Below are 25,571 nucleotides of genomic sequence, written 5' to 3' on the forward strand. Positions count from 1 at the left end.
ATCACAAATGAGCGCGAAGTGGTTGACAGGTGGCAGTAGTGTTTCGATGCGCACTTCAACGGTGATATAGCAGAAGAAGACGCAATGGAAGTTAGTCACGGAGTGCCTACAAACGACAACAGTGTGAAGGTCACGATCACGAAGAGATCTAGCGAGAAATTCATCAGCTGAAGAATAATAGAGCCGCCGGAAAGGACCGACTCCCAGCAGAGCTCTACAAAAACGGCCAAAAACCGCTAGTAACGGCACTTCATTGGATAATTTCTAGGATTTGGTAGAAAGAGAAACTACCGGAGGAGCAGATGGAAGGTGTAGTCTGTCCCATCTACAAAAAGGGCGACCGGCTAGATTGGTGTAATTGCCACTGCATCACGTTGGTCAACGCCGCCTACAAGGTGCTCTCCCAGATTTTGTTACATCGTCTATCCCCAATAGCAAGAGAATTCGTAGGGCAGTATCAGGCGGGCTTTATGGGGGCACGTGCTACTATGGATCAAATTTTGACTCTCCGACAAATCCTCCTTAAATGTCGAGAGTACAACGTGGCCACGGATCATATTTTCGTAGATTTCAGGGCAGCGCACGATAGAGTTGAACGAAAACAGCTATGGCAGATAATGCACGAGTACGGTTTCCCGGACAAATTGACGCGGCTGATCAAAGCTTCTCTGGAGCGAGTGATGTGCTAAGTGAGCGTTTCGGGAACACTCTCGAGTCCTTTCGAATCGCACAGAGGGTTGCGGCATGGGGATGGACTGTCCTGCATGTTATTCCTATTATCGCTATTGAAGGTGTGAGCCGGCGAGCAGGCATCGAAACGAGAGGAACGATCTTCAGCAATAGTTGTCAACTCCTAGCCTTCGCAGACGACCTCGGCATAATTACTGGAGGGACGGCGGAAGCAATCTACGCCAGACCAAAAACGGTGACTAGGAGGATAGGGTTACAAATCAATATGTCGAAAACCAAATATATGGTAGGAAGAGGCACCAGAGAAAGCAATGTTTGCCTCCCACGGAGAGTGATGGTGATGAACTGGAAGTGGTTGATGAGTTCATATATTTGGGATCTCTGGTTACCGCCGACAATAATACGAGTAAGGAGATCCAAGGACTTATGCAGGTTGAAAATCAAGCCAACTTTTCCCTCCACGAGACGCTTCGGTCAAGGAGCATACGCCGCCGCACAAAGCTGATGATGTACAAAACCTAATCAGACCGCTAGTCTTCTACGGACTTGAGATAGTAACTTTGCTTACGGAGGACAGACGTGCACTAGCCGTATTTGAACGAAAGATGTTGCGGACTATTATTGGCGGAGTACAAACGAAAAGCGGAAAGTGGCGGAGGCGTATGAATCACGAGCTACAGGCACTGTTTGGAGAGATTCCCATCGTACACCTGTCGAAAGAAGAGAGACTACAGTTGGGTGGTCACCTCGCAAGGATGCAGTGAAATCCATTCTCTTCAAAAAACCCACCGGCACCATATGGGCTCAACCAGGTTGAAACCGACTTGAGTGTGTCGAGACGCGCAACGAATTGGCGACGAGTAACCCAGGACCGAGTACAATGGAGAGGAATTCTTGATACGGCAAGAGCCTTCCCGGCTCTCGGCTGCTAAAGTAGTAAGTGGTTCAACTGGTTCAACCATCTTTTGACATTTCGAAGTATTTTGAATATTCATTCCGGAACTGGTTCCTACAGTGTTAGTCCTATCAGCACAGTTGTTACAAACCAGTTGTGACAACCGGTTTATGACTGATTTCAGTCATAAATAAGTTTCTGCAATCATAACTGCGAAAAGTTTGCTGCTTGGGAGGGATGGTCATTTAGAATTTAAAATAATACTAAATAATTAGACCATTCGTTAAACCGTAGAAATCAGTTCCGAAATGATCAATCGGAATTAAACAAAAAGATTCGAAATCTGCGATCTACGAGAACCGATTCCAAAATGGCACACCCGATTTTGAGTGACTGATTTACTTCGCTATATGAAAATAGAGTTCACATTTTCAATTTCAAGTCTATTGATAACAGCATGGCTGATATCCTTTCGGTTGAATGCGGTTCCTCGCTTCATACCGGACACTCTCCAGTAATTGCAGACTGCCGGGTACTGGTTACGTTTGATGGCCAAATGTTCCAGTATATTAAAAATAGATAAATGTACGAGTTAAATGCAACTAGTACCGTTTAAATTGGATGCAAATTAAGAAAGTTATGATATAATCAAATGATGAGGCTGTTATGCGGGTACTTTCAATATGGGACCACACGACTTTGGTTTTTTTGTACTTCGTAGTAATAAAGAGGTCAATTTCAATATGTTTTTTAAAAGTACACTAAAAATAAAGATCAATTATTCACTTAACTCAAAAATGGTGAAAATCGATATGCGAGTATGGGCAGTAAACATCACATTCAATACCTTTATGAATAGCTAGTTAAAAATGTGATAAAATTGTTTGTATACAAAAACATTTCATGCTTTGATAATTGTGCTTTACTTTCTTCAAATATCCTTCTCATGTTTATAATTGATCAGCATTTACAGTACACTTGATTAACTACAATGTAAACACATAAATAGTGACTTTGATGTTCTCTTTAAAACTGGTACTTCTGGTTCCGAACATAGCAGAGTCATGAATTATTAGCTAACCTTATTTGTTTTAATTAGAGTAAATTCCCGTGTAACCTAGTGAGCACATCATTAATCACACCTGACTAACGAGTGCACCGGAAGACTACAGTCTGCAGTCTGTATAGAAACGAAGCACCTGTTCCGATTGCATAATTAAACGCTTAATTATGATCCTACTTAAGGCGCTATTAATGTACAGCGAGAAAGAAAGTCAAGAGATCGATTATCTCATCGTCAATCTTCTTCGAGCAGGCGGTTGCCGTGGTAGGTGCTAGGAACGTTCACACAGGCCACCGGGCGACGACGACGACGATTCGGAACGCGAAGGCGGACCAGGAAGACGAAACATCAAGTCATCGTCACCGCCGCCATCATCCATCCAGCACTGAGCTGAGCACACACGCACGCATTCTGCAGGAGAGCATGACGTCGATGGCCTCCTCCGAGCGCTTGCTGCCACGCATCAGCGATGGGTCTACCGGTATTTTTGGGCGGCGAACAAAAAAAAATATCAAATTACGTGCCACCAAACATTCGATGCTGTGCGGCACTCCGGAGGAACAAAACTGTCTCCGTGCCTCCGAATTGGAAACTTGATTTCACTCAACTGTCAGTCTGTCGCACAGCAGCCAGCAGTGACGGGGTCGCGATGCTGCTGCTCTGCTGTCTCCTGATGATGAGGATGATGCTGCCGATGCTGATACGATACCGATTGGCGTTTTTTTTCTGGGATTCTGAGAATATGTGAGGGACACAAATGAACAGAGAACGGCGAGCTCGCTGCTGTACTTAATTTGCTGCTCTGAATTTAAATACTGGCTGCCATCATTTTTTTTTAATCGGAAAATATCTATTTCAACCACATCTGTTCAATTTTCCCCCCAAAAACAACAGTTGCTTTTGGTAGTTAGCTGGATCGAGCCAGTCAGTGATAGGCTAAAAATTTGCTTCTCGTGCCATATGATGCCTGGCTAGAATAAAAAACTCAAGACCTTACGTATAGTTCATGCACCAAACTCAAAGTTAAGTGAAAAAAATCTTCACTGGTGCAGTTGCTGATAGAGTTTTTTACTAACTACTCAATTTATACATCTTCAATGTAGCAATGTTGTTTTGAATGAACTTTTAATACTATATTAAGGCTTGTTCGCGACAAAATCTGGACACCCCTAAACACTCACAGCTTCGGAAATACATTGACCTATTCGACAGAAACTTATGCGCTGACGATGGTGGTCTTTGGAACTTGCCGAACGGTGAGAAAGTTGACAGTTTGCTAAAGAATCGAAAAAAAGTTTACTTTTTTAATTTGCTTAATGTAGTGAAACAATGTACAAGTGAATTTTTTATTGGAAAATGTAAGAAAATTGTGTACTTTATTTTTGGTATATACTTTGTCAGTGGTTTGTTTAGAGTATATACGAGAAAATAATGTTTTTGTATATTTGTGCGACAAAAGGTAGGTTATATATTACATTAAATTATTAAAGTCGACGTGCTCAAGTGGTAAAAAACATGTTTTTTTTTGTGAAATTAATAGAAAGCAGGCTATTGCAAGTAAGATACAGGATAACCAAAAAGAACATTCATATGTTCATGTAGTGCCGGAGCAACATGGTTCTTTAAGACTGAAAGAGGTTCGAATCTCTAGAACTTTGACTTGAACCGATACAAAACAATCATGAGGATTTTGCAAAGTAGAAAAACATTCCAATAATATGCAAAACCCGATTTAGGACCAATGCTGTGTTCGATTAGTTAAGTCGCCACGCCAACTTATACAGTATTCTTCAAACTTATGCTCTTTCAATTCATTATTTTAAAAGTGTTTTTAAAATACCTTGTAAAACAGCAAATTTCTTACAAAACCTGTTAAAAATTTAGTGAAGTTTTCAATCGAAAACTAATTAAAAACTAAATTTACTGAAATTTTTTCATGAAATTTACCGCATCTGACATTTGTTTTCGTTTTTCTCACCATCGCAGCAGGTAGCGACACGCCAGCAGTTTTTACTCAAATTCGTCAATTAACAATGAGTGAAATATTTTGCAGAGTGGTAGACGTAGGGTTTATTTCTAATTCCCGTCGTAATAAGGAAAGCCACCCTAATTTTCATCATTTCTTAGGTGGATTGCCCAGCAAACCACAAATCGTATAATAATGTGTGAAAATCATCTTAAATATCACTAAACAAACTCGAAATCGTACATAAAGCTCAATAAAGCGCACCCTAGTTTACATTTATTCGTACAAAATGATAATAACTGATTCACATACGATTTTCGTCACAGAATTGTATAGCATTATGGAACTAATCATGTTGAGTCGGATATCATCGTATACAAATACTTGTGAATGTGAATTGTTTTCATATAATTTGCAGTACGTATATCACCTCCAAAACAGTACGCATATGCTGGTTTCGTGCATCGAATGCGATTTTTCTAGATATATATCGGTACATATATCATATTTGTTACTTTGCTATATGTACGAAAATGTTTGCTGGGTGAATACTCCAAAAGTTCTGCTGCTGATTCAACTCAAACACACTTACCTCCCGATCCGTACCCTTTGAATTCACTAAAAAGCGATTATTAAAGCATTTTATTCAAACTACGCAACTGACTTTATATCTTAAATTTTTACAATAATGTTTACGAAACTAGCGCGCATGTATTTGTGTAGAACGGCATGACAAATGTCATTCTGCAAAATTTCTGCAGGTCATGCAATTTTGCCCGGCTGCAGAATAACGACATTGCGTTGCGTGAGTTATTTTCATGTATGAATGACGGAAATTGAAACGATTAGTCGACATTTTTTTCTTCGTCACACGTAAAAAACGTAGGAAATTTGGGTGTTAGGAATTCTTTAATGAAAAATGGCATTTAATAAATCTCAGCTCACTTTGATTGATCGCGTATGATAGTCAACAAACTAAAATATTAGGGAATAAATAATTTTGCATTGGGTGTCATAAAAATCGCTGATATTTTTAATAATTTGTGTTGGATTGGACGGAAATAGGCAATTACGACGAACCAGCAACATACCCTATGTCTGTTCTTTCTGAAAATACAACACTTGATTATATTACAAAATCCGGATCTCTCGTTAAGAAAACTTGCCAAAAGGCTTGGATTTCCTCCAAGCACTGTTCACAGTGTTTTAAAATCGTTCGATACTCTCTTGACAACAGCTAGGAAGAAGGGAAGTGGAACAAAAACGGATCTGAGGAACCACCACAAAGATGCGAAAGTAAAACAAATATCTGATTTCCACGTAAATGTACGCATACTAATGCAAACTACGTTAAATTCACGTAAATAGTACGGGAAAAGTTAGATGGAAAATAATCACATAACTTTTCACGTAATTTCGACGTGAAAATTATTTTGAGTGCATATTGTTCGTATTTTAAACATAACTTTGGAACTGAAAGTCCGATCAGTATGAAATTAAATAGCGAACACTAGGACACCAAGACCTTTCATTTGACACTAAGATCATTAAAATCGGTCCAGCCATCTCCGAGAAATGTTGACTCAATCAAAAGCGTTCCACACACACACACACACACACACACTCACACACACACACACACACACTCACACACACACACACACACACACACACACACACACACACACACACACACACACACACACACACACACACACACACACACACACACACACACACACACACACACACACACACACACACACACACACACACACACACACACACACACACACACACACACACACACACACACACACACACACACACACACACACACACACACACACACAGGATGGTAAATGGTTGAATAATGCGCTCCAGAACTACCACGAAGTTCCACAACCTCTTATTTAGCAACTCCTATCGCTACCTCCTCGTGGTACCATCCGGGATACGCTCCTTAGTGGAAATCGGACAACCGGTGGAAACTAGGGTCGTATGCGGACAGAGAAGGGGGCACTCATGCGAAGGCTGAGTGTAAACTCTCCGCCTGCAAATGACGGATCTCGGTAGAAGCATGTTCGATGAACCTGAAAATACCGAGAACCTGAGCGGAGGGTCCAAAGCCCCCAAAGGAGGATGGTTTTAATAGCTATTATCCATGGCTAGAAGTAAAAACATGAATGGGTAAACCCCTAATCCAAGGTGTCATGCGACCCGTGCCGAGGGATGAATGGTGGGGGGGTTCTATAAATACTCAGCCTCAAATGGAGCCTGTGGAGTACCAGAGCGCCCTCCACAGTAATCAGCCCTTACCGCATCATGAGAGGCTCTGATGTGGCAGACTTTTCTTTCCCCTCAACTCGTGGGATTCTTATGGAAAACAAAATCAAAAATACAACAAGTGTAGATACGGTGGAAAACCCGTTCGCTAGAGGAGGCATCCAGCGTTCTCCACCAAGGGTGGAGAAGGATGCAACTAGGAGCGCTAGTGTGGGTGGCAAAGGCAGCGGTATGCCTACCACGCCGGACACAGCGATGAACGGCCCAGCGCTTATCAGGGCGATGGAGAAAAATAGAGACGCTGTACCTAAAGTGGTAGCAGCGTCACAGCAGCTCGATGTAATAATCGAGTTTACGTCAGGTCGCGGCAATTTCTCCAAGGACCTGAAGCAGAGCTTGCTCATGCTTCGGAGAACCTTGAATGCAGCGACCAAAACGCACAACGACCTCGTGGCGCGTGCAGGAGAGGCTAAGAAGGTGACCGTGAAGGCGTCGAAGGCAGTACAAACGGACGCTTGCCCGTTGACGGAGTGTCGTAACGCGGCCCAGGAGGCTACGGAAAGCGCTACCAGCAGCGGTAAGGCATCCGCCAAGCGCCCGAGACAGTCCCCGGGCGATAGCACCCCTGGCGGACCGAAAAAACGCCTGATCGGTAAAAGCCCTCAGGCTAGCAGGTTGGCAGAGCTAACCGATGAACCAGCGGGAAGCTCCAAGACAGGTGGCCCGTGGACCGAGGTTAGGGCCAAGAGAAAAGGCGGAGGAGGCTCCAGTAAAAAAACTGCTCCACCTAAACCGGCAAGAAAGCGACCGAAGAAGGGCGACGCTCTTATCCTGAAAACCGACGGGTCGAAATACTCGGAGGTTCTGAAGGCCATGAGAGGAGACGCCCTACTCAAGGATCTGGGCGCGGACTTACGGAGCATCCGCCGCTCACGCACGGGCGATATGATCCTCGAGTTAAAGAAGGACGCCACGGAGAAGAGTTCCGCACACAAGTCCACAGCGGAAGGAGTGCTCGGGGACGAAGTGCAGGTACGTGCTCTCACACCAGAAGTGACTCTCCAGCTTAAGAACCTGGACGAGATCACCGAAGTGCGTGAGGTCGTACAAGCTCTCAAAGAGCAAAGTGGAGTGGTGGTGGCAACCAAGGCGGTTCGCCTACGCAAGGGTCCGGCCGGGACCCAGGTAGCCACCATACGCCTTCCGCTGACTGACGCAAACAAAGCCCTGAAAGCTGCTAGGCTAAAAGTGGGGTGGTTGGTATGCCCACTGAGCGTGTCCAAGCAGTCGGAAGCTTGCTTCCGGTGTTTCGAGCACGGACATAAAGCCTGGAACTGCAAGGGGCCAGATAGGAGCCAGTTGTGCAGGAGATGTGACAGTGCTGGCCATAAAGCAAAAGACTGCACGGAGCCTCCCAAGTGCCTGATCTGTACCGGTAAACGGGACGCAAAGCACGTAACGGGAGGTTCAAGGTGCCCGGCCGGTGTGCCGGCGACTAAGCCACGTTCATAGTGCAAGTGACACAACTCAACCTGAACCACTGCAGCACGGCTCAGCAGCTGTTACACCAAGCAGTTTCTGAGTCAGCAATGGACATTGCCATAGTCTCGGATCCATATCGCGTCCCTGCCGGAAACGGCAACTGGGTCTCGGATAAGTCTGCGACGGCGGCTATATGGACGACAAGCAGGTTCCCGGTTCAGGAGGTTGTGTCAACTACAGACGAGGGATTTGCGGTTGCCAAAGTGGGTGGAAGGTTCTACTGCAGTTGTTATGCTCCGCCGAGTTGGTCTATCGAGCAGTTTACGCGGATGGTAGACCGAGTATCAGTTGTGCTGACTGGTTTAAGGCCGGTGATTGAGGCGGGCGACTTTAACGCTTGGGCGGTAGAGTGGGGAAGTCGTCGCACGAACCATAGGGGTCGGATTCTGCTTGAAGCTCTGGCAAAGCTTAACGTAGATCTGGCCAACGTCGGCAACACAAGTACCTTCAGTAGGAACGGTGCGGAGTCTATCATCGACGTGACTTTCGGCAGTCCTGGTCTGATAGGAGACTGGAGGGTAGACAATGGCTACACTCACAGTGACCATCACGCGGTCCGCTATGGTGTCGGTCAGATAACGAGGCGGCAGGCGGCGAGTAGGGCCAACACTCCAACCACCCGTGGATGGAAGAGATCATACTTCGATCCCGAAGTATTTGTGGAAGCGATCCGGAGAGAGTGCGGTGATCGCGGTATGCCCGATCCGAACGCTGATCATTTGGTTGAGGTACTGTCGCGATCGTGTGACGCTACCATGCCTAGGAAAAGTCGACCTACGTATGGCAGGTCACCGGCTTACTGGTGGACAGATGAAATTGCGGAACTCCGCGGAGCGTGCTTTCGTGCGAGGAGAATTATGCAAAGAGCTCGTTCGGATGAAGGCAGGGCTGAATGTCGAGTAGCACTTGTTGATGCACGCGCAGCGCTTAAGAGTGGGATAAAAGCTAGTAAACGAGCCTGCTTTGAAAGGTTATGTGCTAGTGCCAATGCGAACCCGTGGGATGATGCCTACAGGGTCGTAATGGCAAAGACCAAGGGAGTGATGGCGCCCTCAGAGCAATCGCCAGAGATGCTGGAGCGGATCATCGAGGGCCTCTTTCCGCGCCACGAGCCAAGGCCCTGGCCCCAGGCCGCTGAGTCGTCCCACGGCCGACGTTCCAGTTCTCAGACCATAGCGTAGGATGGTCGGCCTCCCAGCCGAACATCCAAAGTAACGTGGGCGACGGCGGTTTGGAGGTCGGGGAGGAAGTGACGGTTACGAACGAGGAACTCATTGATATCGCTAAATCCCTAAAGGTGAGCATGGCACCGGGGCCAGACGGTATCCCGAATATGGCCATTAAAGCGGCTATTTTAGAGGCTCCCGAATTATTCGGGGCAGTAAAGAATAGATGCCTGGAAGCTGGCCACTTCCCGGACAGATGGAAGCGACAGAATCTGGTCCTATTGCCGAAGCCGGGAAAACCTCCGGGTGTCTCCTCGTCATATAGGCCGATCTGTCTACTCGATACTGCCGGCAAGGTGCTGGAGAGGGTTATCCTTAACAGACTCGTACAGTACACGGAGGGTACAAACGGTCTGTCAAGGAACCAATTCGGCTTCCGAAAAGGCAAATCTACGGTGGATGCCATCTTGTCTGTCACTAAGACAGCCAAGGTGGCAATCCAGCCCAAGAGGACAGGTATTCGTTATTGCGCAGTTGTCACGCTCGACGTGAGAAATGCGTTTAATAGCGCTAGCTGGGACTCCATAGCCAGCTCGCTTCGGAACGTCCAAGTGCCGGTGTCGCTGTACAGAATTCTGGAAAATTATTTCCAGAATCGTGTGCTATGCTACAACACGGAGGAGGGTCAGAAATGCGTTCCAATCACCTCAGGGGTTCCGCAAGGTTCCATACTGGGCCCGGTGTTGTGGAACGTCATGTATGACGAGGTGTTGAAGCTAAAGTTCCCGGTAGGGGTGGTGATTGTCGGCTTTGCGGACGATATCACCTTGGAAGTCTACGGCGAATCTATCAGAGAGGTTGAGTTGACGGCTGCTCACTCTATAAGCATTGTTGAAGATTGGATGCGATCCAGGAAACTGGACCTAGCGCATCATAAAACGGAGGTTATCGTGGTGAACAACCGCAAGTCGGTACAGCAAGCAAATATCAGCGTCGGGGACTGCACTATTTCGTCAACGCGGTCCTTAAAACTCCTTGGAGTCATGGTCGACGATAAGCTCAAGTTCGGGAGCCACGTCGACTATGCCTGCAAGAAGGCTTCCACAGCTATTTCGGCATTGTCTCGTATGATGTCTAATAGCTCTGCGGTATATGGCAGCAAGCAAAGGCTTTTAGCCAACGTGGTCCAGTCCATACTAAGGTATGGCGGGCCGGTGTGGTCATCGGCGTTAGGTACCAAAAGCTATCTAGCCAAGCTGGAAAGCACCTATCGTCTCATGTGCTTAAGAGTGGCGAGTGCGTACCGCACAGTTTCACATGACGCAATCTGCGTCTTAGCGGGTATGATGCCTATTGGTATCATCATCAGCGAGGACGTAGAGTGCTTCAACCAACGTGGAACTAGAGGCATACGGAGTACCACAAGATCGGCCTCGATGATCACATGGCAGCGGGCATGGTCTGATTCCACAAAAGGCCGGTGGACACATAGACTTATCCCGGAACTATCCGGATGGGTCAACAAGCGCCATGGCGAAGTCAACTTCCACCTGACACAGATTCTGTCAGGGCATGGTTGTTTTAGACAGTATCTGCACAAGTTTGGGCATGCGGAGTCCCCCGAGTGTCCGGAATGCGCGGACGTCGAGGAAACTGCAGAACATGCTTTCTTCATGTGCCCTCGTTTCGCGGGCGTGAGAAGCAACATGATGGCAGTCAGCGGACAGGACACTACTCCGGATAACTTAGTCCAAAGGATGTGTTCTAGCTCGGACGTCTGGGGTGCGGTCAATGTGGCTGCTACTCAGATCGTACTTGAGCTACAAAACCGCTGGAAAGCCGATCAACGGCTAATAAACAGCCTAACTACCATAGTCCAGTAGTTATCTAAGAGCTTTCGTCAAGCACAATAGCCCCTCCCTGAAGTAATACCGATAAGGTGGTTCCAGGGGGGATTGAGGCTGGAGACGCGAGTAGGGTTTTAGTGGGTCTGGGTCCTCTCGCCCCAGTAGGGGGGTCGGGATACCAAACCCCTCTCCCTGAGTTGTCTTCTCAGGTGTCTGATAGCAGATTTCCCTACTCGTTAAAAAAAAAAACACACATACACACACACACACACACACACACACACACACACACACACACACACACACACACACACACACACACACACACACACACACACACACACACACACACACACACACACACACACACACACACACACACACACACACACACACACACACACACACACACACACACAACTAAGTAGAATGGTATAGGACACTCGTCCCGCTAGGCTTTCTTTCGATTTTCGGTTTTTCGAGTGATTCCTATACCTTTATACTATATTTTCATATAGTAGAAAGGCAAAACCTTATGCTGGAAAGACAACATTTTTACTCCATTCTAATGTGAATATGTGGTACTGCATTTTCAATTATATGTACTACATCAACGTATATTTTTTATTATTAATTTCCTTAAAAATATCGATGATCTTTACTGCGGAACATGACAATTTCCTGAGTTGTTGCCACAACAGTTTGAACTAATGGACGTAACTTCTCTACAAGAAAAAAATAACCTGACACTTAGTAAGAATACAATACCCATTTGAACAATCTCTATTACGAAATAATAAACCTTCCATTCACGATCCAGATGTAAAAAATCGATTTACTGGTAATTTCCGTTTTAACTGTTTACAGTCTGCTTCGCTGTTACGCTGGACGACAGTTTCAAATTTGCTTCCTTGTTGTAAGACTTTTACGGTAAGTTTTTCAACGTAATAAGCTTGTGTAAGTTAAACGTTTTGAGGTACTTTTAAATTAGGTTGCAGCTGAAATAATTTCAATTGAGTTCATAGATATTTCAAGTCAATTAGTTGGGTTTTATGATTTCCGCAAGGAGAACTGTCAATGGAAGCCAATATGCATGCATGGAGTAGTTAATGACACTATTTTGACTTCAGGACGCATTCAGCCATTTAAAAGTATAAAAATCTATTTTTGTCCGTAAGATCAGGTATGTTTATTTTATTACCAAAAATATTAAACATTACAGACTATATAAATTCACCATACACTGAATAACATTGTCCCTGTCGTCCAGTTCATAATCCGAACAAACCTTGAAACTAACGGACACACATTCGCGACTCACACCTAGCGTCCATTGCTGCCGGGCGAGAAAATCCAGGCGATCTACCGCGTACTTATAGATGCCATTTGCTGCCCGTTTGTCCCGTGTACCGCGTTGACTTTGTATAAATAGTGATAATAAGCGGCAATCAAAAACAACGAAAGGCAATAATCATAAAAGTAAAGTACGGCAATTTAAAAGCGCACGTTCCTCCCCGTCCGTGGTTTGCCCCGGTAAGCCGTAGATACCATACGAGTACACAGCTCCGTTCCGTAGTACCTATGATCCTGTAGCGATAGCCTGGCCGCAACGACGAAGACTTCGGAATCTCGGTGCGACCAAGTGTTTTCGTTCTTTTCGTTCGATAATGGGCGCTTTCATTGAGTGTGGCAATTGAGTCGAGCTGAGCTGCTACTTGTTTTCTTTAATTTTTTTTTCCTTACATCCCAGCTACTGGGTGGGAGCCACCCCTTCCCGGGTGCAGGAAGGAGGTGGTAAAATATATGTCTTTCGAGTGGATGGAGTTTTGCAAATGCTCACACCCGCCTCGGACGTGTTAATTGGATCAGTTTAACAATCGCACCAAAACGGCAAGCAACGGCGTGTTGCATTGCACTCGATAAATATCATTTCATTAGACGCTAATGACTAGATAATTAAATGAGCTGCTTTAAAAGGCAACTGGTATTCAAGGAAAAACTAAACCCCTAAAATGGTTAGCATTATATTTTAACTACTTCCAACAAAACATTTCATCTCATTTCAATCAAACGAACTCATTGCCTGTCATCTAGCTTTCATTGCACACTGAACGAACACTAAACGTCGTACAAATGGAAAAAAGGAAACGTCCGGTCCGACAGGTTCGTTTCACCTGGGAGAAATTCCATCACTGACTGTTTTCCTTCAGCCTGCGTCGACTTTTCAACAAATGTAAAACGTGTGTATTCCATTTGTGTTTATATAATTGCAAAAACTCTGACAGACCCGTACACTCGAGCTCGTTCCTTAGCATTTCGAATCACGTCACTACCGGCCGGCCGGCCTGCCGGCCTGCCCGTACCTTTAACTCTCACACCAAACCATCCCCCCCATCGCAGACGCAACAAAAGCTGCAAATTTCTAAGGAAAATAAAAATCCATTTAAAACTATTTATACGGAAAAAGGGGTTAAACCTCACCTCGCACAAAACGTTGCCTTCTTTTGTTGCGGCGGGGTGCTGGAACCAAACAGGACGATTTCGAGCTTCCGACAGTACAAATATGTGCTCCACACGGCGGAACTTTACCGCCGCGCCACCACTGACTAGCGCGCGCATCAACACGTTGCAATCCGTGTCGCCGGGATAGATACAGCCAACGCCAACGCCAACAACGGAAAGGAAGAAGGAAACTTGGCACCGGCGGACGAGGAGAGCCTGGACGTCGAAAGGAGAACGTAAATATTTGTAAATTACAACAATAACATTTTTAGACTGACGTTTGAAAGGAAAAACTTTTATTTTCCGACAATGGCTTATACGTACGTACGTACGAGGGCGAGCGTGTGCGCTCGGATTGGAAAATTTCTCTCGCATTCAATATTTTCATTGGTATTGCTGTTTCGGCTTTTGTATGTTTGGATTGCGAGTTTTCTGCGAGTCCGGTTCTTGTGCTGTAGCTTCGATAGGGCGGCCGAGCAGGAGCATCTGTGAAGAAAGAAGCGAAACGCGTTTGGTATGAAAACATTTTCTGGAGAATGCAGAGCACCGAATGCCTTGGCAGTCAAAGATATCCTACTCCTGTCGGAACTGTTTTTGGCGTGAAGTTATGATCTGGAATTGTTGGAGGAAATATTTTTCACTAATATAGGAATTGTAAAAATGTTACCGCTTTCAACTGAAGTGTGGCTTTGGAGCCTTTATATATTGCAGTGTAGTGACGATTTGAACGATCAATTGTCATGTGCCTATTGAAAGCGTTGTATTGCTTTAACCCACTAGTATCCACGTTTTTTCTTAGTTTTTAAGAATTTTAACTTAGCACTACGTCTTACGGCAATGTTTGGGAATACGGAATGTTTGGGATAGCGTGTCATTCCAAAAAATCAAAAAATGCGAGCGGCACGAAAAATTTTGATGGATTTTGATGGTTTGAATACCAATCAATTCATTATAGATGAAGATTATAGATTTGTTTTGCCTTCTTCCAGGCTTTGGCTGAGGTCTATGACGGCCTATCTCGCCTTTTATTACAATTTTCATTTTCAATCACTAATTAGTGAAAATTAACGAAAAGCTCCCAGGTCAAATTTCCCCATACATTTTCTTCGTGATTACCATGCTTCACGGGCAGGGAGGACAGTTAAACACACCATCTGTTTTTTTTTTGCTTATAGGAAACTGGACCACTGCGACCAGACGACGTTTAAATCTATACCAATTTGATATCTGTGCTTGGGAAGTACGCCACAGCGCACAACCTCCCCTTTTCATCAGCTGATTTAATCGTTTAAACATTTAGCCTAGTCCAATTTGTTGTCCTGAGAGTAAACATTTTTGTTAAAGTGTAAAACCACCATTTTCCTTCAACCGATTTTATGTTTAAACATTGACTCTAGTCCAATTTGACGTCCTGAAAGAGAAATGTCATAGAAAAGTGAGTTTATTTAATTTCAGCTCTAAGAAACTGATAAAAACTGAACTTAACTTTTTCTTTTATTTTTATTTTAATGTGGTTTTAACCATTGGTCATTCACCATTCAACTTGACTTCGTTTAACAAATGTGTGGGAATTTATTACAATACTGAAAATTAGGGGCCAATCCCGATGTCGTGGTTAGCATTCGCGCCTCTCATACCGAGGACCCGGGATCAAATCCCAACCCCGCAGAATTCACGAATGACCCAAGCTGTTAAAATAACTATAACCAAATACAAAAATACAGTAAATTATAAACTTTCGAATATTTTCGAATTGTCAAGCCTTGGCAAATTGTACCCGAATTCGTAGTCCTACGTGAACCACTCGTTTGTTTCTCTAGGCACATACCTTTTACTTTTTTATCAAGCTGGAAGACACGCAAATTGAATGAAAGCCAATTCGAGTTCTAATTCGAAATCTACTTTTATTTCAAACCCTGTGATTCGCGCATATTTTATAACCTCTATGTTGAGCTCTAAATTTCAGATAAGAATGGTTTTGCACTTTGACTTGGAATTGGCCATCTATGAATTTGAATCTGGTTTTGAATTTTGATTAGGACCAAAGTTAATTTTGACTTTAATTTGGCTTGGACTGCGAATTTAGATTTGGAATAGCTTCTGAATTTGATTTTGATTGACTCTGAATCTGGATCTGGATCTGGATCTGGATCTGGATCTGGATCTGGATCTGGATCTGGATCTGGATCTGGATCTGGATCTGGATCTGGATCTGGATCTGGATCTGGATCTGGATCTGGATCTGGATCTGGATCTGGATCTGGATCTGGATCTGGATCTGGATCTGGATCTGGATCTGGATCTGGATCTGGATCTGGATCTGGATCTGGATCTGGATCTGGATCTGGATCTGGATCTGGATCTGGATCTGGATCTGGATCTGGATCTGGATCTGGATCTGGATCTGGATCTGGATCTGGATCTGGATCTGGATCTGGATCTGGATCTGGATCTGGATCTGGATCTGGATCTGGATCTGGATCTGGATCTGGATCTGGATCTGGATCTGGATCTGGATCTGGATCTGGATCTGGATCTGGATCTGGATCTGGATCTGGATCTGGATCTGGATCTGGATCTGGATCTGGATCTGGATCTGGATCTGGATCTGGATCTGGATCTGGATCTGGATCTGGATCTGGATCTGGATCTGGATCTGGATCTGGATCTGGATCTGGATCTGGATCTGGATCTGGATCTGGATCTGGATCTGGATCTGGATCTGGATCTGGATCTGGATCTGGATCTGGATCTGGATCTGGATCTGGATCTGGATCTGGATCTGGATCTGGATCTGGATCTGGATCTGGATCTGGATCTGGATCTGGATCTGGATCTGGATCTGGATCTGGATCTGGATCTGGATCTGGATCTGGATCTGGATCTGGATCTGGATCTGGATCTGGATCTGGATCTGGATCTGGATCTGGATCTGGATCTGGATCTGGATCTGGATCTGGATCTGGATCTGGATCTGGATCTGGATCTGGATCTGGATCTGGATCTGGATCTGGATCTGGATCTGGATCTGGATCTGGATCTGGATCTGGATCTGGATCTGGATCTGGATCTGGATCTGGATCTGGATCTGGATCTGGATCTGGATCTGGATCTGGATCTGGATCTGGATCTGGATCTGGATCTGGATCTGGATCTGGATCTGGATCTGGATCTGGATCTGGATCTGGATCTGGATCTGGATCTGGATCTGGATCTGGATCTGGATCTGGATCTGGATCTGGATCTGGATCTGGATCTGGATCTGGATCTGGATCTGGATCTGGATCTGGATCTGGATCTGGATCTGGATCTGGATCTGGATCTGGATCTGGATCTGGATCTGGATCTGGATCTGGATCTGGATCTGGATCTGGATCTGGATCTGGATCTGGATCTGGATCTGGATCTGGATCTGGATCTGGATCTGGATCTGGATCTGGATCTGGATCTGGATCTGGATCTGGATCTGGATCTGGATCTGGATCTGGATCTGGATCTGGATCTGGATCTGGATCTGGATCTGGATCTGGATCTGGATCTGGATCTGGATCTGGATCTGGATCTGGATCTGGATCTGGATCTGGATCTGGATCTGGATCTGGATCTGGATCTGGATCTGGATCTGGATCTGGATCTGGATCTGGATCTGGATCTGGATCTGGATCTGGATCTGGATCTGGATCTGGATCTGGATCTGGATCTGGATCTGGATCTGGATCTGGATCTGGATCTGGATCTGGATCTGGATCTGGATCTGGATCTGGATCTGGATCTGGATCTGGATCTGGATCTGGATCTGGATCTGGATCTGGATCTGGATCTGGATCTGGATCTGGATCTGGATCTGGATCTGGATCTGGATCTGGATCTGGATCTGGATCTGGATCTGGATCTGGATCTGGATCTGGATCTGGATCTGGATCTGGATCTGGATCTGGATCTGGATCTGGATCTGGATCTGGATCTGGATCTGGATCTGGATCTGGATCTGGATCTGGATCTGGATCTGGATCTGGATCTGGATCTGGATCTGGATCTGGATCTGGATCTGGATCTGGATCTGGATCTGGATCTGGATCTGGATCTGGATCTGGATCTGGATCTGGATCTGGATCTGGATCTGGATCTGGATCTGGATCTGGATCTGGATCTGGATCTGGATCTGGATCTGGATCTGGATCTGGATCTGGATCTGGATCTGGATCTGGATCTGGATCTGGATCTGGATCTGGATCTGGATCTGGATCTGGATCTGGATCTGGATCTGGATCTGGATCTGGATCTGGATCTGGATCTGGATCTGGATCTGGATCTGGATCTGGATCTGGATCTGGATCTGGATCTGGATCTGGATCTGGATCTGGATCTGGATCTGGATCTGGATCTGGATCTGGATCTGGATCTGGATCTGGATCTGGATCTGGATCTGGATCTGGATCTGGATCTGGATCTGGATCTGGATCTGGATCTGGATCTGGATCTGGATCTGGATCTGGATCTGGATCTGGATCTGGATCTGGATCTGGATCTGGATCTGGATCTGGATCTGGATCTGGATCTGGATCTGGATCTGGATCTGGATCTGGATCTGGATCTGGATCTGGATCTGGATCTGGATCTGGATCTGGATCTGGATCTGGATCTGGATCTGGATCTGGATCTGGATCTGGATCTGGATCTGGATCTGGATCTGGATCTGGATCTGGATCTGGATCTGGATCTGGATCTGGATCTGGATCTGGATCTGGATCTGGATCTGGATCTGGATCTGGATCTGGATCTGGATCTGGATCTGGATCTGGATCTGGATCTGGATCTGGATCTGGATCTAAACTGGTTATAAGCTTAGCGACGAACTGGCTCGTATCACGCATGATTTAGTAACTCGAAATATTGATAGACTGAAATTAGAAATAAAGGGTCACCAAATCGGGTCTTCGCCAAGGGCTACGCTACGGATCGGTCGATATCTACCGGCTTCAGTGTACCTAGTTGTATTTGGAAGCGCCGCTCATGCTTGATTAACAGTAGAGCCACTTGGCATGGAAAGTTAGTGATCAAGTTAACCTTGATCATAGACAAATAATTACTTCTTACCTCTTTCTGGCTTTAAAGACGAAATTGGAACATATTGGTACAAAAGCTCTTCGATTCCTACGGAAGTCTACCTTGAAGTAACCGAGTGAGTTCTTTGCCACGGTCTTTTCGTCGCCGAAATAAAACTACCCTGCTATTACCAGTTTATTTGCCACTTCCAAAATATTTGATCATGAGCGATGCTTTAATTCGTAGCACTAAACATTACATTTCTTCTAACCAACATGGATTCGTGGCTGGGCGCTCCGTGACGACGCACCTACTTGACTTCATTTGCAATTGCATTGCTGAAATGGAGTGAAAGCTGCCTTCGATCGCATCAATCATTGCTTACTGCTTGTTAAAATATCGTGACTGGGTGTTTTGGAACAGTTCGTGACATGGTTACGTCCGTATTTGTGCGACAGGGTCTTACAAGTGCAATTTGCCTCGAAGGTTTCGTCCCGTTTACGGATCAATCTGGTGTACCGCAAGGCAGTAACTTGGGATCACTTTCGTTCATTTTATTCTTTAACACGCTACCTTCAAAAAAGGTTGCAGTCCTTCCTCAGCTCATTTGGAAATCTTCATTGTTTTTTGATTTCGCTGACTTTTCATATGAAATCTTGCTAAAGTTTCGATTAAAAGATCCATATTTGTTCAATTTTCTCCTGGTTCAGATGTCCATTTTGACAGATCAGTTGTTTACGCTCGAATGTTCTTTCTTCAGAGTATGATTTCACTTACAAGAATATACGGTTTTAAGACGGTTTTATGGTAGTATTGTTAAGACAAACCAATCTTGCAGAAGAATGTCATAAATTTTTGTCAAAAGTATTGCTAGGTTTTATGGAGCGTCGTTTTTGAGCAGAAATCAAGTATCCTTTAAAACCACTTATAAGGTGAATTACATTTATTAATATTTCAGTTTTATGCGTGTTTCTTCAAGTCTCCTTCAATCATACTTCAGAAATGTTAATCAAATAAGATAACATTCACTTGAGGAAAAACATTACAAAACCTGATAGATTTTGCAATGCTCTGATAAAACTACTATAAGAAATGCATAAGACCAATTTGCTATTGGATTGTTACTTGGGAAGCATATGAATGACTTTGGTGTGGTCCTCGATCCGAAACTTACTTGCGATCGTCACCATACAACGATAATCTCAAGAGCGGCTCGCCAGTTGGAACATAGTACAAAAATTAGATACATACTGGTTTAAAGCACTGTATTGCACCTTAGTTCGTCTCCTTGTCGAAAATACTTGCGAATGCAAATTAGACTCCTCATCAACTCTACTGGAACCTCCGAATTAAAAGAGTGCAGAGGAGCTGTATACGATTAGCCCTGCGTAACTTGCTATGACGCGACCCGGAAAATTTACCTCCGTACGATCGCTGTCACTTTCTTGGTTTAGATACATTAGAGCGTCGACGCAAAATTCGATTCGACAAGCTTTGATTGTGGTAAAACTGTTACACGGTGAGTTTGATTAGCCGCAATTACTTTCGTTGGAGAATTTTCGGGCATTACAAAGGACCTCAGAAGGAGTGCTAAATATAACTGGCTGTCTCAAGCCCCTACCTGGCACCTCTTCGAAGATCTAAGTCAATGATAACGATCGAGGATCATATCTGGAAAGGCTTCAGGAACATACTGGAGCAACTAAGCTAGGAGGTGCGAACCTGACCGCCTGTTCCCAAGGTGAGGGGCGGCTCAAACAGCGTCGGTCTCACCGCGAGCGGCTGAATATGAAACGATGTACCCTGCAAGCTACACCTAAGATGGCAGACTCAGTAGCGGGATGTGGGTATCGTCATTAATGGAAAACGACTGGAAAATTCGTACCTGAAATGTCAGTACTCTCCATGAACCGACACGAGCTGACTCGCTTGCTCGAGAGTTACATCGACTCGAAGTGGAGATCGCTGGATTCAGGAAGTTCGATGGCCAAATTTCGGAATCCGGAGAAAGGGAGTTGGTCTACATCGAAATATCGAAATTTTCCAGTTCATCCAAATAATAATTCTTCGCATAAGACACTTCCTACTTTTCCAAAGCTGCTGTAAGCGGTTAAAAACCGCCTTCTTATATCGAACAGAAGCCTGACAGATTGATAACACGGACTTGCCATGCTGCTCAGGAAAAAACTCTTTACTCAAGTAAACCATGAGCTTCAGCTTTCACCACTTAAAACGGTTATCTTGAAAATTTCTGTAAAATTCAATAGGCCTTCATAAAATAATATCAGGTCAAATAAAATCAAGATTTACTGCAATAGTTTATGTTCATATCTAACTGATGATGTGCAATTGCTTTTCAAATTTATTTCCACTGTTAAAAACTGTCATAAACCAAACATAAATTAAATTTTGTTCCACTGCAGTTCAATAAAATTCATCGAAAGGCCATTTAAGTGCGAAACTCTCCGTGCAAGCTCCTTCATTATAATAACAGCTCAACGCCAAGACTTGCCAAGACCTGGGTTTACATCTTGTCGTGAACAACACCCGGTTCCGGGCACCACCCCTGCGCTGCTCCTGTCGCTAACCTGTCGTATCGCGCGGCGGCGCGACCAGCATGTGTACACAATCGGCAAAATACAAATCTCACACCGAGACAAACCTGTTCCCCGGGCGTTTTTGTCCTGCAGGCGTCAGAAAAGAACACGTCTCTCAATTAAAACTTATTGTTCCGAACGATGTTATTTGTAATTGGATATGAGCGAAGAGCGCGCTGGTTGAGCAAACGTAGGTACTACAACTAAATGGTGCGAGGACAATTGTCCCCGACCAACACGGATGCCAGCAACCGTCGCCGGCGAAAAGGGGTGCTCGGGCTCGCAGCAAAAAGCATGAGCTAGTGGAATCCGTACCTAACCAAACCGAACCGAAGAGATTCACCATCATCTCCTCTGGCAGGCAGGCGGTTGTTGCCAGTTGCACTTTGCAAAAAAATAATGGCAAAACAGTATGCAGTCCTCAGCGCTAGCGACCCGTTCGGTCACACCCCGATCCTCGACTACGCCCGGCACTTTATACGGGAAAAAATTGAACCACGTTCCAATTGTAAACTATATCGCGTTGCTCTATTTGCTTTTTCTCATTATAATGTTGTGATAACGAAACGATATGGAATTTTATCCCTTCGAGCGGTAAAAACTGCAAAATCCCTCTCGTCTCTGTGTGTATTGAATTGAGGCATTCTTCTTGATGATGCTGTGTTGAGTTCGAGTTCGTTTCATCTTGCTCCACTTAATCTTGCCGCTATACGAATGGCTGAAGGGTCGTTGTGATCGGAAGGTACGGTGTGAGGTCGTATTTTTGGTACGATAGTTCCCCTGGATGATGGCTGACTACACCGGCGATAAAGTGAAAATACTGCCAACTACCATGCCATCCCGGTCGATATGGGCGGAGAATTGGAAGGAACATATCGCGCAAAATAAACATTGTGATCAAATTACAATTGCTGGCTCATACAATCGTCAATGCCATACAGATGGGGAAATTGTCCCGATAGTTGAGTCAGGTTTTTATGTGGTAAATGACGATGTTCATAGGATGTGATAACGGTGATTGTAGTCGAGAGTGCCGCATTATTATAGTTATTATTGATGACTTTTGATTAGAGATTTTTCATACAATTATCTGCTTTATATAATTATTCTTTATTAAAGTTTGAAGCTTTTTTGGAAATTGACGCAAACATTTTCTTAAACAAAAATCATTCTAACCCATATTATTCACCCTTCAATGCAACGCCCGGAAGAATAAATTAAGTTTTACCGTTTCAGATCCTTATCGACTCGATTTAAAACATTTTCCATTTTGTGCTGTTTAGCTTGCTTAATTTTCGCCAACTTCTGCTCCGGAAGAGAAAAGGTCAACAGCCCATATCGTTCAACCGGGATGGCAACAACGAAGCGGGTGACACAACACAACAACGCAAAAACAAAACTCTGAAAGGGTTTGCTCGGTTGTCGTGGCTGGTGCCAGCTACCGTTGTTGCTGAAGATAATGACCGAAGGTTTGAGCCCGAACAAATGTTACATAATTGTACCCATTCAATTCCTGAGCCTCCGTGTCCGCCAGCCACTGAAAAAGGGGTGAAAATTACCGGTCAAAACATTTACTCACGCACTTAGCCCACTTCTACCGTTGAACCCCAGCAACTATAGTGTTACGATAGCTCGAACAGAATATACCTACACGCAGAGGATGCAATCGATCGAAACGACAAAGTTCCTGTTCACCAGCAGCGTGAGCCCACCCGCCTCCAATTTTCCTCGAGGCCGCAATGGAAAATTTGCCGGCTTCATCTGTCTGTGCGGTTCCGTACAGCCCCGACAGTAAGTTTTCGAATGGCTGCCTCTTGCTGTGCCGTATTTATGACCTGCACAGTTCACAGGTTCGGTCAGAACGAAATGGTTGACCCCGGAAAGAGCTGTCGATGACGTCGAGCTCAGGGGAGTTACCAATTTTGGGAGCTTTGACGTAAGGTGGCTCATCCGAAATGGACACAAATCCCTGCCACACCACCGGACTAATTGTAGGAGCTGTTCGACAGAACAGGCGTTTTCGATACGGCGACGTCCAGTGTCGTACATATATTCGAATGAGTTCGAAGACGAGCGACGAAAGTACTGAATTTAAATGACAATATTGTTTCCTGGCTATTCTCTAACGGAAGGGTGGCCGCCCTTCATTATTTCGACGCCCCTGCCGGCTGGTTGACCGTCAGGGCTTTGCTGTCCTTGTCGGTCGGTCAGCCGACCGGTCGCTTGTGGCTGCAAACGGCTATTGATCGAAAATTTAGATAAATTTTCAATTTGAATACATGAAAATCATTGTTTTTAATATGCAACAGACATACTGGCCACTGGACTGGAAGCAAAGTGGACAGCACTTAAGCGCGGGTGGAGGTGGGTTTCAATTTTCCGGCCATTAAGAGCTCTTGTGATGATGCATTGAATGGACTGCGAAATAGTGTACGGTCTGTTAGCCTTTTAAAGGACAATTTGCTAGCCAATGTATTTAAATCTGCTACTAGTACAATCGTAACAACACGATTCGATTTTCTGTTGATGGGTTTTTGAGATTAAAACTCAGAAATGAGACTTACTTTAAATCGGGTGCCCAAAAATTAAAACGAATCAATGAAACGACAGATGAGGCTCACAGTTTTCCATAAATTAATTTCACCATAATTAATTTCATTGTTAAATACAGGGACAAAATGCATATAAATTTTGTGACATGATTGTTTTGAGGAGACTGAAGCACTGCGACCACGTGAATTCTGTTGTGATAATCAACCAGATTAAATGCCATCGGCAGAGTGCTACCAGTTCGAAATAATTCACAGAAGAAGACAACTCAATCACTGTCCACTAACTTACTACTTTAGCACCCGAGAGCTGGGTTGACTCTTGCCGTATCGAGAATTCCTCTCCATTGTACTCGGTCCTGGGCTACTCGTCGCCAATTCGAAGAGCGTTTCGAAACAGGCAAGTTGACTTACCTGGTCAAGCCACTGAGCACGTTAAGCCCCTCTGTTCATGGTGCCGGTAGGATTCTTGAAAAGAACGGATTTCACTGCACAGTAGTCCGGCATCCTTGCGACGTATTCAGCCCGCCGTAGTCTTCACCGGTCTGATTAGCGTTTTGTACATCATCAGCTTTGTGCGGCGGCGTATGCTCCTTGACCGAAGCGTCTTGCGAAGGGAAAAGTTGACTCGATAATCAACCTGAATGCGTCTTTGCATCTCCTTATTCGTATTACTGTGCAAACGTTGCTTTTCCTGAGACCTCTTTCTACCATATATTTGGTTTTCGACGCATTGATTTGTAACTCAATTCCGTTAGCCTCCGTTTTTAGTCTGGCGTAAATTGGCTCCGCCGTTCCTCTCGTTTCGATGTCCGCTCGCCGGATCACACCTTCAATCGCGATATTGAATACCACACAGGACAGACCATCCCTAGCCGCAACCTTCTGCGCGATTCGAATGGACACACGAGTGCCCCTGAAATGCGCACATAGCACTTCATTCGCTTCAGGGTAGCTTCGATCAACCGCGTTAGTTTGTCCGGGAAACCGTTCTCGTGCATTATGTGCAATAGTTGTTCTCGTTCAACTGTATCGTATGCTGCCAAGAAATCCACGAAAATATGATGCGTGGGCACGTTGTACTCTCGACATTTCTAAAGTATTTGTCGGAGAGTAAAAATTTGATCCGTAGTAGCACGGGCCTGATACTGCCCTACGAATTCTCTTGCTATTGGGGATAGACGACACTACAAAATCTGGGAGAGCACCTTGTAGGGGGCGTTGACCAACGTGATGCCGCAGTAATTACAGCAATCTAGCCGATCGCCCTTTTTGTAGATGGGACAGACTACACCTTCCATCCATTCCTCCGGTATTTTCTCCTCCTCCCAAACCAAACTGGCCATTTTTGTAGAGTTCTATCGGGAGTTGCACCTTTCCGGCGGCTCTATTATTCTTCAGCTGACGAATTCCTCGCCGGTT

Source organism: Sabethes cyaneus, chromosome 2 (assembly GCF_943734655.1).
Source record: "Sabethes cyaneus chromosome 2, idSabCyanKW18_F2, whole genome shotgun sequence".
In the NCBI taxonomy this organism is placed as follows: domain Eukaryota; kingdom Metazoa; phylum Arthropoda; class Insecta; order Diptera; family Culicidae; genus Sabethes; species Sabethes cyaneus.